Raw genomic sequence first — 16,831 nt, 5'->3', positions numbered from 1 at the left:
GGTGTGACGTCTTCCTGTTTCACACTGGCACTGAAAGAATTTAAAGAACACCAACTAAACTCATTCAAAAATTAAGTCTTCGTTCTTTTCTTTTTTTAGTTTTCATTCAAATGAATTTGAATGACTAAATTTGCTGTTCACCAAAACAGCAGAACAAAGCAAAGGTTAGGGGCCCCTTCAAGGGGCACCAGACAGACAACACTCTGGGAACACCACAGCGCCATCAGAACAGGAAAACAGCAGATACATAGCCCACTGTATGATATGAAATCCTTTTTTATATGCATTTTCTGCCTTAAAGAACACAGGAGAAGGGCTAAAATTGGTAAAATGCCAACCAGCTATCGTCTCTGATGCTTGAAAGACTGTCATGATTCAGGTTGGCAACATTTATTCAGAAAGTCAGTTAATTCCAAGAAGCCTGGCTTCCTCTCAAGTTCACTGAGAGGTTAGTAGGAGAGCTTTGTGTCATGTTCGAGTAAAAACCAGTGTAGAGGTATGGTCTGGATTTTTAAAGAGGGATTGTATGTGTATATGGACTGCAGTGGGTGGGGTCGGCAGCAAAAGGTACCTAAAAACACCTAAAAAAATCATCAGTGTTCACTATATGTAGAATATTTTCTGTCTTACTTTTCCATCAGACGAGCCTTTCCAAAGGGTAGCTGAAGCTGTCATATGCAGCATTCCTTTTTCCAAATTCACCAGACTCCTTTGACAAAAACAGTTATTTTGTATCTCAGAAAGAGGGGTTAGCTGCTCTACTGCCCTTTAAAACACCAAAATTCCACAATAACACAAACAGACTAACCGATCGAGGCGGCGGTAGACAAGACACTGATGTTTTCACGTGGTAAAATTACGGCTTTTGTGTGCAATGCAGTCTGGTGGCTTTACAGAGAGCGATATAACTGGGATCTTCCACCAGGAATGGTTGCATCACTGGCATCACTGGCTGCGATGCAATTTGGTTTTTCCAATTTCCATCCTCCACACAGCTTAATGCCCCATCGACAGCGTTTCAGAAGTGGAGCAGTTTGACTACCTGATTTTGTTGACTTGCTCAGATTTTGTCGATTTTGCCACTTTTTTTTCTTGATGTTTGTGCTTCTAAGTAGGCTATGTACTCAAATGGTTTTGTTTTTGTCTATTTTAGAAGTATTTATTGTTGATATACAACCGGGAGTCCACACAGTGTGATTTATTTTGAAATTTGACTGGTTTCTCTTGGCTGTTCCTGTGTCATCCTGCCTGGCTCGACTCGCTCTGTGCAGCCTGGTGCAGCGTCCATCATAATGGAATCATGAGCATTGTCTGGACTGGCTGCAATCAGCTCGTCACAGCCTGAACGTGACGCACCTTTGCCCAGTGGAATGTGCAGGTAACAGCTTCAGGTACCTGTTGGAGAGGGTTGTCTGATGGCAAAGCACAGCAGTGAAAATATTCTGAATATAGTGTGCACTTAAACTGATATGGGTTTTTTTTTCAGCTGGGCCTTTTCTAGGGTGGCTAAAATGCATTTTGCTGCTGCACCCGTACACAGCAGGGCATTGCTTTGCTTCTGCTAATGTTGCTTCTCCACACTGGGATGTGCCAATCACTGTCTGCTGTAAGTAATACACTGACTGTGGATAATTACAACACACAACCCCACCCCAAAAAACTCCATGTGTCCCTTTAAAATGTTATTAACTAAGGGGGCATGAATTGGCTGCTGACGTGTGCTGTTTGTCTCTGGGCAGGTCGCATACAGTGAGTTTAGAGCTTGCCTGCTTATTGCACCTGAAAACAAGGTGTGAGAAAGTGATAAGGCTGAACCACAGCAGTAAAGTTATGGGTCGTGAAATCGAAACAATGATCTTAAGGACACTATACAGGGAAGAGAATGGACAGGAACTACAGAGTAGGCTGATAGACCTGTGGGTTTATAGAGCAACACCTTTAAAATTACACATACTAATTTGATTTATTGTTGATATATACATATTGATTGGTGCAGCCTTAAATTTCAAAATGCCAACATGATCCAGAATACTGTGACACTTCACCTCCCGGAGGCTCTGGCTGTAATAAACAAAGCTCATCAGGAAAAACATGTCAGTGTTCAAATAACCCAGAATGCTCCTTTAAGAAAGCAGCGAGCCAGCTTGAAATGTGTCTGTTAGTTGGAATTGGGGTGAAGGCTGAGCCTATGATGTGTTCCTGTGCGCGTGAGTGCGCGCGCGCGCCTTTAATCACTGACGGCACTGTAATGACCAATCAGCAGCTAGTTCAACTCCTCAATTTGTTGATTTGGTGAGTGGGGGCCGTGGGACGGGGGGCTGGTAGAGAGACGTCAGGACTGCACGGGAGAGAGAGAGCGCGCGCGGTGGAGGCAGAGGCAGAGCGAGGACGGCTCAGAGGGGACCGACACGGAGAGCAGCAGTCCGCCTCCGTGGGCTGCTCTTGTTAAAGCTCCATCCTTGGCACAGCGGTAAGTGGCACTGGCTTTACGCTGCTTTTACTGGCCCTTCAGCGGCTTTACAGCACACGAAACTATTGTTCAGATACTCGTCTCCATTTTCCACGTTTTTCTGTCCACGTTGTTGCTCAGTGGTCGGAGTGTGGATTATTTTGAAGCTCTTGTCGTGTGAGATGTCGCCTGATTGAACTGAGTGATTTGCAGTGTGTCACTGTGCTGCGGAGGGCAGGGCACCGCTTTACGCTTTTTATGCTGAAAGTGAGGAAACATGGAGGCACTGAGCGAGTTGGCAACTTTCATTTATATGAGGCTTTCTTCAGCCGCTTCCCGGGCCAGTTTTTGGAAGCACCAACCTGTATGAATTAATGAAAAACAGGCAATTTTTCGTTAAAATTCAAACAAATTTATCAATTTTCCCTTTATTCTTTGACCTCAACTAAGTGGAAGTTAGTCTAGATGGTCGTTGTCTGAACGTCCACAGCAGAGAGCAAAACGGCAACTTATGTGGAAGTTAGCTTATTAAATGTTTAATAAAAAATACTGACGTTTTTACACTGACTTAACTGTAGGTTAAATTTTTCTTGAATGGTGAAAAACATGTGTTGATAGGTCTTCCGTTGAACCTCCATGTGTGAACTCTTATTTGAACAGGCTTCAGACCTGCCGCCTTCAGTGTAACCGCGAACCGCTGACATGTCGTCAAACGACGGCCTCGGGAGCAAACCCGGACCTGCTCAGAGCAACTTTACGTCAGAACATTTCTGTCTTTAATGTTGGCCAAGTTTTCCGTCTTGTCAGCTTTGGTGATTTTTCTTCCGACGGAGATATAATTATGCGTGGTAAAATGACATATTATCTGCTAAACCTGATGCGGTGTGACTGAGGGAAATGTTGTGACTGAGTGTGTAAATGATTTTAGCAGAAAAAAGAGTTGAAACATGAATGATGTGAGTTTACTGCTCCAGTCTGGGCTTTGAGTAGAGTGAGAGCAGAGACCTGCAGAGGGACCGAGGCTGAATGGAGTGATGCTGATCCGCTCCGACTCATTTTCATGTCTCTTTCAACTCATCTCTCTCTCTCTCTCTCTCTCTCTCTCTCTCTCTCTCTCTCTCTCTCTCTCTCTCTCTCTCTCTCTCTCCCCGACTCCATCTTGGTCATTCCACATCGTGAAGTTAACATCTCATCAGAGGATATAAAGATTTTTTTTTTATTCCATATCCATCTCCTCACATCTGTTGTAGCATCGGTAGGATTCATCATCAAAACCATTTTTCTGATCTAGTCATATTTACATGAAAAGGCAGTTCGGCCTCAGCTTCCCTGCTTTGTCTTGTGTTAGTTGGTGTTCACTTGTGTCTGTGGTGGCCGGTAATGAGAATCTCTGTCGGAACAGTTGGGCCCAGCATTTGAATGTGTGTGTGTGTCGTCTCAGACTGGACATGGTGAATTCATGGTCGCAGGTTTGGGTTAAATGGCGCCTGCAGATGCGGCTGTTCACTGTTGGATTTGACCTGCTTGATGTGCCAGAGGACTGGGGTGTGTAACATCTGGCCAGCTGTGTAGCAACAGAGTTGAATATAATGTTAATCTCAAAAAAATTTCTAGATCCTCTTCTTTTACAAAGAAGCTGGCCTTCCATTAAGATTAAGAAGAGTTTGTGGCATGTTTTATGAAAATAATCTTTGTTGTTTGTGTCGAAAGTGTCTACTGAAAGGATAGTAATGAGACCAACATTTAAAGCAGGATGAATCAGGTTTGATCTTTAATTTCTTGATTCACACCCCAGAAAGTGCTCAGTCATAACAACAAGAATGTATTTTATGGCTTGTTTTACTTGGTTTATAACAAAACATCAAAATTGACCCAGTGCAGCCACAGACTTTTTAGATTTTAGTTGATAAATTAGTTGCTTTTAATTCACTGCGTAGAATAATAAGGAATTACACTGTCGTGAACTCTTAACCCCTGAAACTAACTGGAAACCCTTAACGGACCACTGGAATTCAAAGCCATGGCAGGTAATTCAGACCCCCAGTTGAGATCCATTGATTTATACTTTGGAGGATTCTGGGGTTTCCCAGCATGCATGGAAGTGCCTTAGAAATGTACTTCGCACTGGCATCCGTCCTATATTACGTGGCCTGAGTCAGTCCTCACAGACATTCCTCTCTGACTCAGACGTGACCTTGGCCACTTGCATTTTTGAAAGAACGAAAGCCAGAGGTAGTCCGCTGGCTGGTTGGTATATAATGAGTTTATTGCCACTTTAAGCCTGACTAAAGACACATAAATTAAGTGTGCATCCAATTCAATTAGCTTTTTTTTTTTTTTTTTTTTTTACTGTGAGAATTGGTTTGTGTGTTACTCCTGTAATCTTCCTCCACCAGTCCACGTCTCCAGGCGGCAGTGACCAGTGTGAATTTGCTGTATAAGTTCTAATTGAATTTTAGCAACTGTTGGTGGATAGAAAATGTGCTTCATTTACCAGAAAAGACTGCCAATTTGTACAAAAAGCCTACTTTTGCTTGATGTTCTTGCCAAAAAGGAGGAATATTAATAGATTATCTTTTCTGCTAACTGTACATCCAGTCTGTGCTGGTGGACTGTGCAGTCTATTAAAAGCACAACCATGTTGGTACCATTGACACTGACAGAGAAATTGGCTCAGAAAGCCTGTCCCACAGTGCCTGCATGTACCAGGATGTATTGTTTGTGACCACTGTACTTAACTCTGAAAACTACAATAGGGGACTTTGTTTCCCTAAGCTTAGCCTCTAAGGCAACACTGCTCGTAGACTGCATACAAAACCCAGGACACTCTTTCCCCTGACCTTGTCCTTAATCTAAAACTGATGTATCAGTGGTGGACCTTGTTGGAGATACATCGCGATCATCAGTTGGCTGAGCTGTGCTGCACTTACCCCAGGATACTTGAATGTGACAAAATGAATAATCAGCTCAGCCAAACTCCAGACTCTAAATTTGGAGGACATTCACTGGTTGTGATCTGTGATTCACAAGTGATCGATTTATATTCAACAGGATTCCAAACACAACGTTCGAGCGCAATAAAAACAGGAGAATAGATGTAAAAACCCAAAACATACAAATGCCTTTTGGAAAACATGGAACATGAAATGATGAAGTAAATATTACTCAGTTAAAAGAAGTACATTCAAAAGCACTCAAATTTGAAACAATGGGAAAAAAATACTTGCTTGTATTTTCCTGTTCTTTCAACCACATTATTGTGGATTGTGAGATGCAGAAGTGGTTAATGTTCTTGTCAAAAAGCATTTTTAGCACGTCACAAAGATAATTTAAAGATCAATACAATGACTGAAGATAGTGATAAAGCCAATACCAGATATGGCAAATTAAAAAAAGTAGCATACACAGTAACTCGAATAACAAACAAGATAAGAGATTATTTCAGGGCCTCAAGGAAATGTAAGTGTCAGGAAGAGATTTATGGAAGAAGATAGAGATACAGCCAGCCTCAGATTCACGCAGGTAGCTCCAAAGCAGCGGAGCCATGATGGCAAACTCAGCCACCGTTAGTCTTTGTCCTGGACACAGTCGGGTCAGTCATGCAGTCTGTAGTCTGTTAAGCAGTCAAAAGTTCACTGCGATAACCTGGAGCCAGGCCAGGAAAAGATTGGCACAAAATCACTCCAAAAATTAGTGAAGCCATCAGTGAGGAGAGGGAGATATTGGGCCCTTCTCTTTGTTGTAGGTAAAAGCCTTGCTTCAGCACTCTCACCACACTGGAGGCATTCTTTTTTGGCTAAGGTAAACAAACAGGCCACTGCAGCAGTCAAAGTAAAGGGATGAAAGCATGTAATTCTCCAGAAAGTCAGGATGGATCTAAGTATAGAAGTGCTCCAGATGACCAGAAAAGCCTGAATGAACAAGTATTTTAGTGTGTCATTCCAAATTAGGGCTTGGGAACAGGCCTAATGTGTTTATTAAGATGAGCGAGGGCAGCTTCAGCAATGCTTGATCATTGGCAAACAAAATCAAGGAGATGCCACTTAAGTAACCTGGATAGTCTCTGCTGTCAGCTGAGCTCTAAAATGTCAAGTAAATGCCCCAGTTTTAGAAAAATGGTGTAAAAGACTGGAAAGACTTGGTTTTCCCAGCTAGATTTCTTCTGGAGAACATGTCTATTAGCCTTTTGTACATGCCACCACATTCCAGCTGGGTTTCTGTATGTGCACACTTAAATAGGAAATAAATGACTCAGTTGCTACAGTTTAATAATGATATTTAACAGTCGATCTATTGGTGCCGATTTCAACTGCTCTGACCAACCACATGTCAGTGTGTTCTGGTTATCAAGAAGGAGTATAACCAGTCTCACCCAGTCCTTAAAAAGGATGTGCACTAATAATGAGGCCATAAGTTACAGGGTCAAGTGCTGCACCCAAGTCCAGATGGAGCATTTGGTACATTATCACATGGATCAAATTTGTGTACGAGAAGCTAAACAGTGACAGACCCTAAAGGAGGAGAAATTAGACTGGGATGATGTTAAAAGAACAGGAAGAGCAGACTATGATCAAACTAAACTCACACAGATGATCAATATGATGATAGGATAAGAAAATGTAAGACTCTGATGACCTTCATTTTATCAGCATTCTACTTTCCAGAAGACAAAGGCCCAGGGGAAAAGTTCCCCAGAGCGACTGATAAGTATGAATCATCAGAATTTGGGTGTTTTGGCTTGTTCAGAGACATTTTTAGGGCTCAAGTCAATCTCTTAATTGTGAGGTAAATATTTCTTTGATGAGCTGATGATTACCAGAAGCTTTGTCTAGCTTTCTTTCAGCTTGGAAACACTGTTTTCTTTTAATCTCACATTTTTTCATCCTAAAGGGGATATACTAATGGCATCTTGTAATTAATGGAGGAACAGCTTTTAAGAATGCGGATCTGTTATTGAGACAGTGTGGCACAAAATGCAATTTCTTTCCATTTCTTTCTTTGTGTTTAACACCATCCCTTTGTGGTTTTGACAGCAACAACAAATGTCAGTTGTATACTCTGTCTTGTCTTGTATGTGAATTATTTTTATGGACCACAATGACCAAAATCACAGGAATATTATATAGTGATACTAGAGCTTAAACAATTAGTGCAGTCATTTATTGACAGAAGAAGAATATGCAACTATTGTGATAATCAATTAAGTCATTTTTAAAGCAAAAATCGGGAAGAAGTGCAAAAACATTTGTTGGTTCCAGTGTCTCAGTCGAGATACTTTTCTGTGTTATAGGTCATTGTAAACGGAATATCTTTGAGTTTGGGGCTTGTTTGAACAAAACAAGACATTTGATGATGACCCCTTGGACTCTTGGAGGTTGGAGGTTTTCATGGTTATTTTTTTCAGTTTTATGATATTTCATTGAAATAAATGATTAATGAAAAAAATATTATTTTATTATTGTTTGGCAATGAAAATAATTGTTGCAGCCTTATTTCTATATATTCCATGTCCATATTGAACTTCTCATAGTACTGCAGCCTGTGAAAGTTCTACATAGTGCTTATGTCCTGTGGGCGAAACAGTTGGTGGTCAAACGCTAATGTGAGATATTACAGGCAGATACACTTCAGCATCAAAGCTGGATTACCAACTGGGCAAAGGGCCTCAAGGCCCACAAATGTCAAGTGGTTTTGGTAATTTGGTTAATAGCACATAAGAGATTTTTTTTACCACTAAAGTACAATATGAACTCAGATGTGCTCTGAATTATTATGGCCCTGTTTTGTAGAAACAGCTGCATTGACCCAGCATTTTAGTTTATGTTGTGCATATTTCTGAATAACCCCAGGGCCAGGTACAACTATTTCAGCTCAGGAGGACTCTTGATTTTCTCTGTGTCTCATACACAATGCACAGTGAGTGAGGGTAGACTGTGTAATGAACAGTGGTCCTAGTCTCTGTGACATCACACATTGATTGGTGGGCTACTGTTTTGAAGCCTCAGGTCTGGCATTATGGCTGTCATCATCTTGGCTTTGTGGAGCCATGAGAGGGAGGAGCTGGGGAGGATAAACACCTACACCTCTATCCTGATTGGATCTGACCGAGAACCTGAGAAAATGGGACCATCATTTACAATATTATGCTGTGTTGAAGAAAATTCAAAACTAGTGACTGAGACCATAAACTCATGAGGAAACTGCCAAATCAAGTGAGAAGTAGAGTCACAAGCTTAATACAATTGGACTTGGTTTCTTAGCCATTTCAATTGCCCCCTGCTGGCTGTTAGAAAGGTTGCAGGTTTAATGCACCGCTGCATTAATTTTTGCTTTTCAGACCCAGGTACTCTGTCCCAAAAAAAAATTTCTGTGCAGGAGCTGAAAAAAAATTGTAACTTGAATAAGATCTTATGACACCTCAAACCCATGAATAATTAGTGAAGCTGTCTGGCTTGTTTAGAACCGTTCAGCCTTTGACTGTGAGAGCTTGTTCCTACAAGATTTCAAGTGTAAGTTGTAAGTTGTAAAATGTGTTAGCAAAAAGCAAAGTTGCTTAGAACGCTGCCAGTCTATGATCACTTACTGTATGCAAAGTCATTATGGGGTCCACTAGAGAGAGTTACTGTATCTAGCAGAAAGGGAGAAACGCTGCTGGTGAGAAAGCTGTTAGAACATATCAGTTGTAATGGATAGTCTCATTAAAGCAATGACTATTAAAAACACTCAGTACATGATGCCATCTGACAGAGCAGCCACTCACACACATTTAATTATAGAAGCTCTGGATGCTAATGAAGCCCCGAAACTGCTCTGTGTGCTAATTTACATTGACGTCCGACAACTGCCTTGACAATAGTCTTTGTGCTCTGTATGCATGTGTGTGACGTTGTGTGTGTGTGTGTGTGTGTGTGTGTGCGTGTGTGTGTGTGTGTGTGTGTGTGTGTGTGTGTGTGTGTGTGTGTGTGTGTGTGTGTGTGTGTGTGGAGAGTGATAACACTGATTCGGTCCAGGTGCATCATCAGGTACATTCAGTGGATTAAGTTAGTGGAAGTGTGGCTGTAGTAGAATTGTGTGTATGTGTGTGTTTCTATCCTTTCTACCAGTATTTTTCCATGGAAAGCACATTTCCTGTCCGTATTTTGCCGGACAATTTGCTGATTCAAACATTCCCCAGGTCTGTTTTTCTAACCTGTACCCCTCTATCACCGTGACTGTGTATAATCACATGGAAAGCATAGGCCGAAGCAATGTTTCAATGCAGAGAGGTTATAGTGGTGATACAAGACAGTTACCTATCACCTTCCTGTTCGTAACTCAAGGCAACAACGCATACCAAATTGGTGTGCATGTGAATAGCAGCAGCTTTTAACACACTGCAGAAAACATTCACAGTAAATGAACAGTTTTCCTCTGACAGGTGTTCAGCTGCATCTTTCTGGAAGGGAGCCGCTAAATTGCTGTTTGAAGACAACTTCAGCCTTCCCTTCCTCTGGCTTGACAGCTCCTCCAATTACAGCTCTCCAGGCCAAGTGTGTTGTGTTTGCAAATACAGTAGATCGCTGTTCATCAAAGCCAGGTCAGAAAGAATGAAAAGACGTGGCAGCATGTCGAAATTCTCGGGACTGCTTTACTGTTTTGACTGAAATCAGATGAGAGGCTTTTTTTGATCCTACAGCAACATGCAAGCTATCTAATTAGTATCTGATAGCTAACCTGAGGTAACAGAGTGGAGAACCTTGTTGAAAATAAAAATGGACCAGGGAAAATAAGCAATGAAAGGAGGAGTAGTGGTAGATGACGAGAGCACAATATGTAATCTTGCTCAGGGGCTTTGCCATGTAGTCGTTGGTTCAAAGGCTGTTTTCACACTGACACAATACCCCACGCTACTGAAGAAGACAAGTCCAACTGAAATGAAACTGCTTTTTGTCTGCTACAGCACAGATATCGATGGTCAAGAGTCACAAATAGAAAACAGGAATTTACAATTCAAATATGTCAAATATACAATTCACATATTCTAAAATGAAAAGCTGGAATGAAAAATGTTTGAAATGAGGAGGATGGAATGTGCTAAATATTGACTGAAGAATATTCAATGTGTGAAAATCAAAACCTTGAGATTTGCAAACGTGTGTTAATGTAACAAGTCAAGTAAGAAATAGAGACTTGCTTTCAATGTAACATGTAAGGTGGATGGGGCAGGAGTCCGTGACAGTGGGGGTCCCGGGCCTTGGTGATGAGGTCAGCTGCAGTCAAGCAGAAGCTGGGATGGTGGTTTTGGTCCCGATGGAGAGAGGGGAGTGTTTCAAAGAGTTTATGTCCAGGGTGGGAGAGGTGGGCCACAATCTTTCCTGCTCACCTCTGGGTCCTGAAGGCATACAGGGCCTGGAGGGGTGGCAGATAGCAGCCAGTCACCATCTCAGCAAAGCGAATGATGCACTGCAGTTTGTCCTTGTCCTTTGACAGTGGCAGCAGTGTAGCAGACAGTGATGGAGGATATGAAAATTCACTCACACTTCTGACATATCTGTTCAGTGCAATGTGTAATCCAACAGTTGCCTACACATCCAGTCAAGCAACATTACTGTTAATTTGGAGTCATGTTTTAATCCTAAATCCAATATCCACTCTTTTTTTGGCTTTGGTTTGGTCTGCTTGAACTCTGAAGCTAGGGCACAAATGTCACAGGATAGCAGCTACAATCAGAATCAAAACATCCATGAGAGATATTTCACCTGTCCTTCAGTTCACCTCTGAGCAACAGGCAATAGGTTTGAAACAATAGTCTCTCGGCCAGTAAGGCAGAAAATGCTTCCAGCAGACTCTGACAAGATGAAAACATAACACATCGATAGTGTGTTTAGATATGTTGTGGAGAGGCTTGCTCTGTTTAAATTGTGCTGAATATATGGATCAGTAGCAGAGGGCTGGATTGTGTTTTTTCAACTTTTTCCCCTGTGACTGGGTCTCCTGATTGGAATCCATTTTAGACATCGTGACTTGAAACTGACTGCTGCTGCCATCCCTCACAAAAGAGGGACACTTACGAGCGCCTTACAGGTCTATCTGTGGTGAGAATTTGTGACTGAAAAGATGAAAGAGAGATTTTCTGTGGCATACTCCTTTCAATTCTTGTTATGTTTATGTGATAAGCCACTGTCAACACCCTCACATTTTAAATTCACAGTGCAGGTGTTGTGGAAATAACAAGTGTCACAGCCTTATGGAGAAATGCTGCATCAACAGTCACAGTGTCACACATAAAATCTCCGAAGTGAAAACAAAATTCCTCTTAGGAGAATGAGTGAGAATTCAGAAAATCTATTATTTCTCTTTGAAGGGGCTTCATAGCATTTTGTTTGTATAGCGAATGTGGAAAAGGACGTAAACCTGGACGTGTGAAAAGTTGACGGCTTACCCGTGGTCACGTCCCGACCGTGTGAAGCTTGAGAGGCCAGGACTGGCATTCACAGTGACACCACACAACATGTAGGAGACGAGAATAGGAAGAATGTTTAGCCTCTTAGCCCAAATATTTCCCTACATCTTGTTTCACGGGCTGTTAAAAACACAAAGACAAACACGCTGACAAGGAAAGTACCATTCCACACGTGACTGTCTTATTTGTTTGGTGTCAACGGTTCCTCCTCATCAGGCTTTGTCTGCTTTTTGGGGGTGAGAGGAGAAGCAGGACAAAGCGTACAAGCTAAAGCTAAAAGTAGTGTGAAACAGTAGAGCTAATAGACTCCCTCAAACTAACCACAGTGCAGTGTCTGTCTTCTGGGGCTGTGGAGAACAGTCGGATGGATTAACAGCACAAAGACAAAGGTTAAGTTGTTCAGTTTCATTCTTGGTTTGATTAGAGTTGACGTTCATTGGATGGGATTGGACTGGACATGCTGCTGTGATAAAGACTATTTCAAAGAGAGCTTTGATTGCTGCACTCTACATGGGCGGCCTGTTTTTTTTTTTTTGTACATGTTTTCTGGCCCAGTTTTAATCTTCACAGTATTCCTCTGTGTGATTCTTTAAATAGAAAGTACTACGCATTTTGCTGGCAATAGTAGAAATTGAACCATAAATCCCATTTACATGTCAGTAATGTGTCAATTACTGCTTGTTCCAGTGAAGACAGATCATCTTAAAGATCCCCTCCAGACATGTTTGAAAAGAAACCACTCTACTTTGAGTAATCATGGTTTTTCAATAAAAAAAAGCTCTATTCTTCCTCTCCTTCACTGAAAAATTTTTAAATACTCCCAGTCCACTGTCAGTGTTTGAGCACTGGAGGCTTCAAGTTTCCTCATCACACTGAAAACTGGACCAGGACTGGCTTCCAGAGTGTTTGTGCTGTCACAAATGATGCCTGTAGGATAAAACTGGACCTTCAACCAGAGAAACTTTCCTTTCTTTAAGCTGATAAATGTGAAAACGGCCTTCTAGTGTCAAGCTCTGCACATACGTCATTCTGCACAATCATTTAACTGTAGGAACAAGAAGAAAAACAAGAGGAACTAGTTTTGGTTATGTTTGAATCACATTTTAGCTCATTTCAGCTAATTTTTCTTCCTGTTCTTTCTGGGGACTTTAACCTTACTGGTAAGAACTTTTTTTGTAGTTTTATGAGGGCTGTGAGTCAGTCTGAGTTAATACCAAGGCTCTAATCTCCAAGGACAATAGACGACCACAGCCAAGTGCAGTCCGCTCACCATGGCCTTTGATGGAATACATACTATTCTGTTAGATAATATACTGTACAGTATTCTCCTCTTTTAGCCACCGCCCACCACCGAGGCTGTGAGCTACTCCCTCACTGATCTTCAAGCCATCCATTTTCTGTACTCACTGATAGTGTTCAGGGTCACAGGAGGCTGGAGGCTGTCCCAGCATTCATCAGGTGAGAGGTGATGTGCACCTTGGACCAGTAGCCAGGAAGCAGTATGTTTCTTAAAGATAAATCAGATCCATTGTGAAATGTTGAGTCACAGGAGCAGCCATGAAGTCTTATCTGAACACCAGAATTGACATTCTTTCATCAGGGAGATAAAAACTGACATGTGATCAGTCACTTTTGGCATTTTTTTGTTCAAACGTTGGTATTTTGAAAATGTTGGTTAATGAAGGTTACAGCAGAAGATGCCATTCAACACCTGGATTCACAGGTGCTGCTGGTGGTCTTGGAAAAGCCCATACACAATACACACTGGTGGTGTTTGACACATCACAACAGTTAAGTGCTTATTGTTTTCCATGCAATCCACTGCTGTTGTCTTCACACCAGGATACACCACAGTCATATTTCTCTGACATAAGACTGACATAATGTCAGCTCTCCAGGAGAACAGCAGTTCTTTCACGATCACTCCCTGGGTTGGCAGATCCTGTCTACTGGACCTTGATTAGTTCATCTGTTCGAATGTAAGAACCTTCATTTCTTCACTGTTGTATGAGGTTACATTAGTTTGAGCGAGGTGTATGTAATAAATTGTCAGCTGAGTGTGTATTTATTGGTAATGACTCCATTATCAAAAGGGTTGTTGGTTGTCAAAGATGTTGGTTGCCCATGCTGGTTAGTTTGTGAGTAGACACTCACAGTTCCTTCCTATTTATTCTATAGTTTTGAGCTTGAGTGATCACCAGAGTGCTTCATATTGGTCACTTTTGGATGTGACATAGAAATGAGTGGCCTGGAAGCTGGAGCTGGCTGAACATAAATATTTGATTGTGGTTTCTGGAACAAGTCGATTTTTCTCACTAGACTCCTAAACTGCTTCCAAATTGGATTCGTGGCAGATTCGTGTAGAGGAGATTAAGATAAGAGGAAGCTACACTGATCCCCACATTGAGAAGGAGGCTGTAATGTAATGTATAGAAAAAGCTTGGGATGACACAGCTGCATGTTCTTTCCAAAGTAAGGAAATTAAAGTGGATCAGTGAACCACATCTTAGATGTTCATCTTAACTGCAGGCTTTCTGTGACGTGAGCCTTGTCCTGTCTGTATGTTTTTTAACACTATCCTCGCTCCTTACACTCCCATGTAAACCCACACCGTAGTTAAAAGGCTAGATGTTTGCTCATTTGCATAGTAATGGCCTGCTACATTCCAAAGGAGAGTGACAAAAGCATTGTCTTTGTGTATGTGTGTTCCTGCTGCTTCTCGGCTCTGTGGCAGCCATAAAACAGGAGTTCTCATCATGATAAGATGTCCTTGTGAATGAAAGAACTGCAAACAGAGCACCGCTACAGACGTTCATAAACACTGTTAAACAATACAAGAAAGTGCTCCTTTAAAACACACTTTTACACATGCAGACAGTCACAATAAAGCCTTTTCAGCACACAGTTGTTTTACTGTTGTCATGTTACTTATTGCTTGCTTTCTTAAAATAATCTTTGTTTCTTTGTAATAATGTAATAATCTTTGTAATTTTAGTATGATGCATGTCGAGTTTTTCCTACCATGTCCATCGGTGCCCATACATCTCCAGTTCAGAGTTAAGTTTTGGAGCTTTAGCACTGAGCTGTATGGAAATCTTAATTATTTAGGGTAACTGTAACAAAATCAGCAAGTGTGTCTTTAATGATCCCTGCAAGAGATTGCTGCAGCAGCTATTACCACTGCTGTGGGTCCAGAGCAAGGAAAAGTAAGATAAAAATAAGAATAGGGGTTATATAAACATTATGTAAACACAAGCAACAGTTGCAATAGCAGAGCATGAAAAGTATAACTGGAAAAGAGTGTCTGAATGGCGTGTAGAAAATGTGACACCCAGTGATTAGGAGCATCCCTCTGAAAACACTTCTTCTGTATTTGTTTTGAGCTGTTACATAAGCCAGCTTCGTTCATGAGGGACAGATGCCCCACTGAAGAATCAGCGGCACAGACATTTTGTGCACCAGGGTGTCACGATTCTCCAAACACACTAATCGATTTGATTTTTAATTTTAAGGTCACAATTTGATTCAATTTTTGTTTGGAATATTTTCCTTTCAGCACTGACAGCTGTCAAGTCCTGAGTCGTAAAGATGAACTGATCATTGGTTTTATGTCTTTATGTCATTTTCTTATAATATATATATATAATATATAGTTCTTAAAATATACATGATATCAAAGGTGATATATGATTATTTTAGGGGGAATGTGCCTCACTAAGTTCATATGGTCAAATTTAAATAATATGTTTAAAGTTGAAATGTGTTTAAACAATAACTTTTTCAAACAAACTGTTAATCACAGAACAAAAAACAAAAGAATGAAAGTGAGAGTCTGTAGAGAGACTGAAATGTTCTGCTGCGTACGGATCATGGTCACAACTCTCTGAGAACCGACATTCAGGGATTCTAATCAAAAATGTTTGTGTTATTTACTTAAAAGATCAACATTGTCTGAGATTGCATCATCAGACTGATTTTGTTTTTCAGATTTTGGCATCTCAAACCCAGTGTCAACTGAACCCTAAGCAACAGCATTACTCACATCTTCTGCAACTCTGAAGCAATTTCATTTGAGTCTGAAATGTTGTTATCGAGGTCATTCAGACCAAATCTTGAAGATTCTTGTGTCTACAAGCATTTTCTTACTCGATCTTCATGTAAATTTCCACATGCTCCACTATTTGAGACCAGGTAGATTTCAGCTGCTGTTTCATTCTGGTGTTGGTCTGGCTACTGATCTGGGAACGCTTTGAGCAAAATCTGTTACCTAAGCTATTAGCTGATTATTTGTTCAAATTCGTATCGTTAAGTCACCTATCCAGCAAAAATACCAAATATTTCTATGGGCTCTGAGCTGCTGGCCAGGTTAAAAAAAAGCAACCTGAGGATGCCACTCATGTAGGACACTGAGGTCATGTCCCAACTGAAGAAGAAGAGGAGAGAGGTGCATTCTATGATCCCACAAAAATTCAACATCTTAAAATCAGGGAGTTTATTATTCATTAAAGCTAAAGACAGATGGATTGCTCATGAAAATAATGTTCAGTTGCAGCCCTGGTGAAATCCAAATGTGCTCCATCCTCTGTCCAGAGAAAGTGTCCCCACTCCACCAAAGGAAGGCACTGTGATGTCACCTTACAGGATTTCAGGTCAATGATTTTCCAGACTGTCTCCTGCTGTGTTCTGGGCCTGCTGGTGTGTGATAAAAGCTGCTCATGATGTGTCAGGTCTCTCATCTTCCTTAGTCCTGCTGACCTCCCTCCCCAAGCCCTCTCTGTGCTTACATAACATTGTAAATCCTAAAGGACCATCTGGTACCAACAACACTATCCATCACTAATTGTTGTTGATCAATCATCAGAGCTCTCGCAAACACACACACACACACACACACACACACACACACACACACACACACACACACACACACACACACACAC

General features: G+C 41.3%; 1 protein-coding gene across 1 annotated transcript in view; it reads left to right on the top strand.

The window, feature by feature from the left end:
* Positions 1-2,286: 2,286 nt before the first annotated feature.
* Positions 2,287-16,831, top strand: part of LOC139338859 (cadherin-6-like) — an 81,116-nt gene continuing 66,571 nt past the window's right edge. Inside the window, exon 1 of the mRNA XM_070974149.1 lies at positions 2,287-2,470. The gene's annotated coding sequence lies outside the window, so the exon portion shown is untranslated. The remainder of the gene's footprint in view (positions 2,471-16,831) is intronic.

Source organism: Chaetodon trifascialis, chromosome 11 (genome assembly GCF_039877785.1).
Source record: "Chaetodon trifascialis isolate fChaTrf1 chromosome 11, fChaTrf1.hap1, whole genome shotgun sequence".
In the NCBI taxonomy this organism is placed as follows: Eukaryota; Metazoa; Chordata; class Actinopteri; order Chaetodontiformes; family Chaetodontidae; genus Chaetodon; species Chaetodon trifascialis.
Note: the sequence above shows the minus strand (reverse complement) of the source record. Positions and strands in the feature narration are given on the sequence as shown.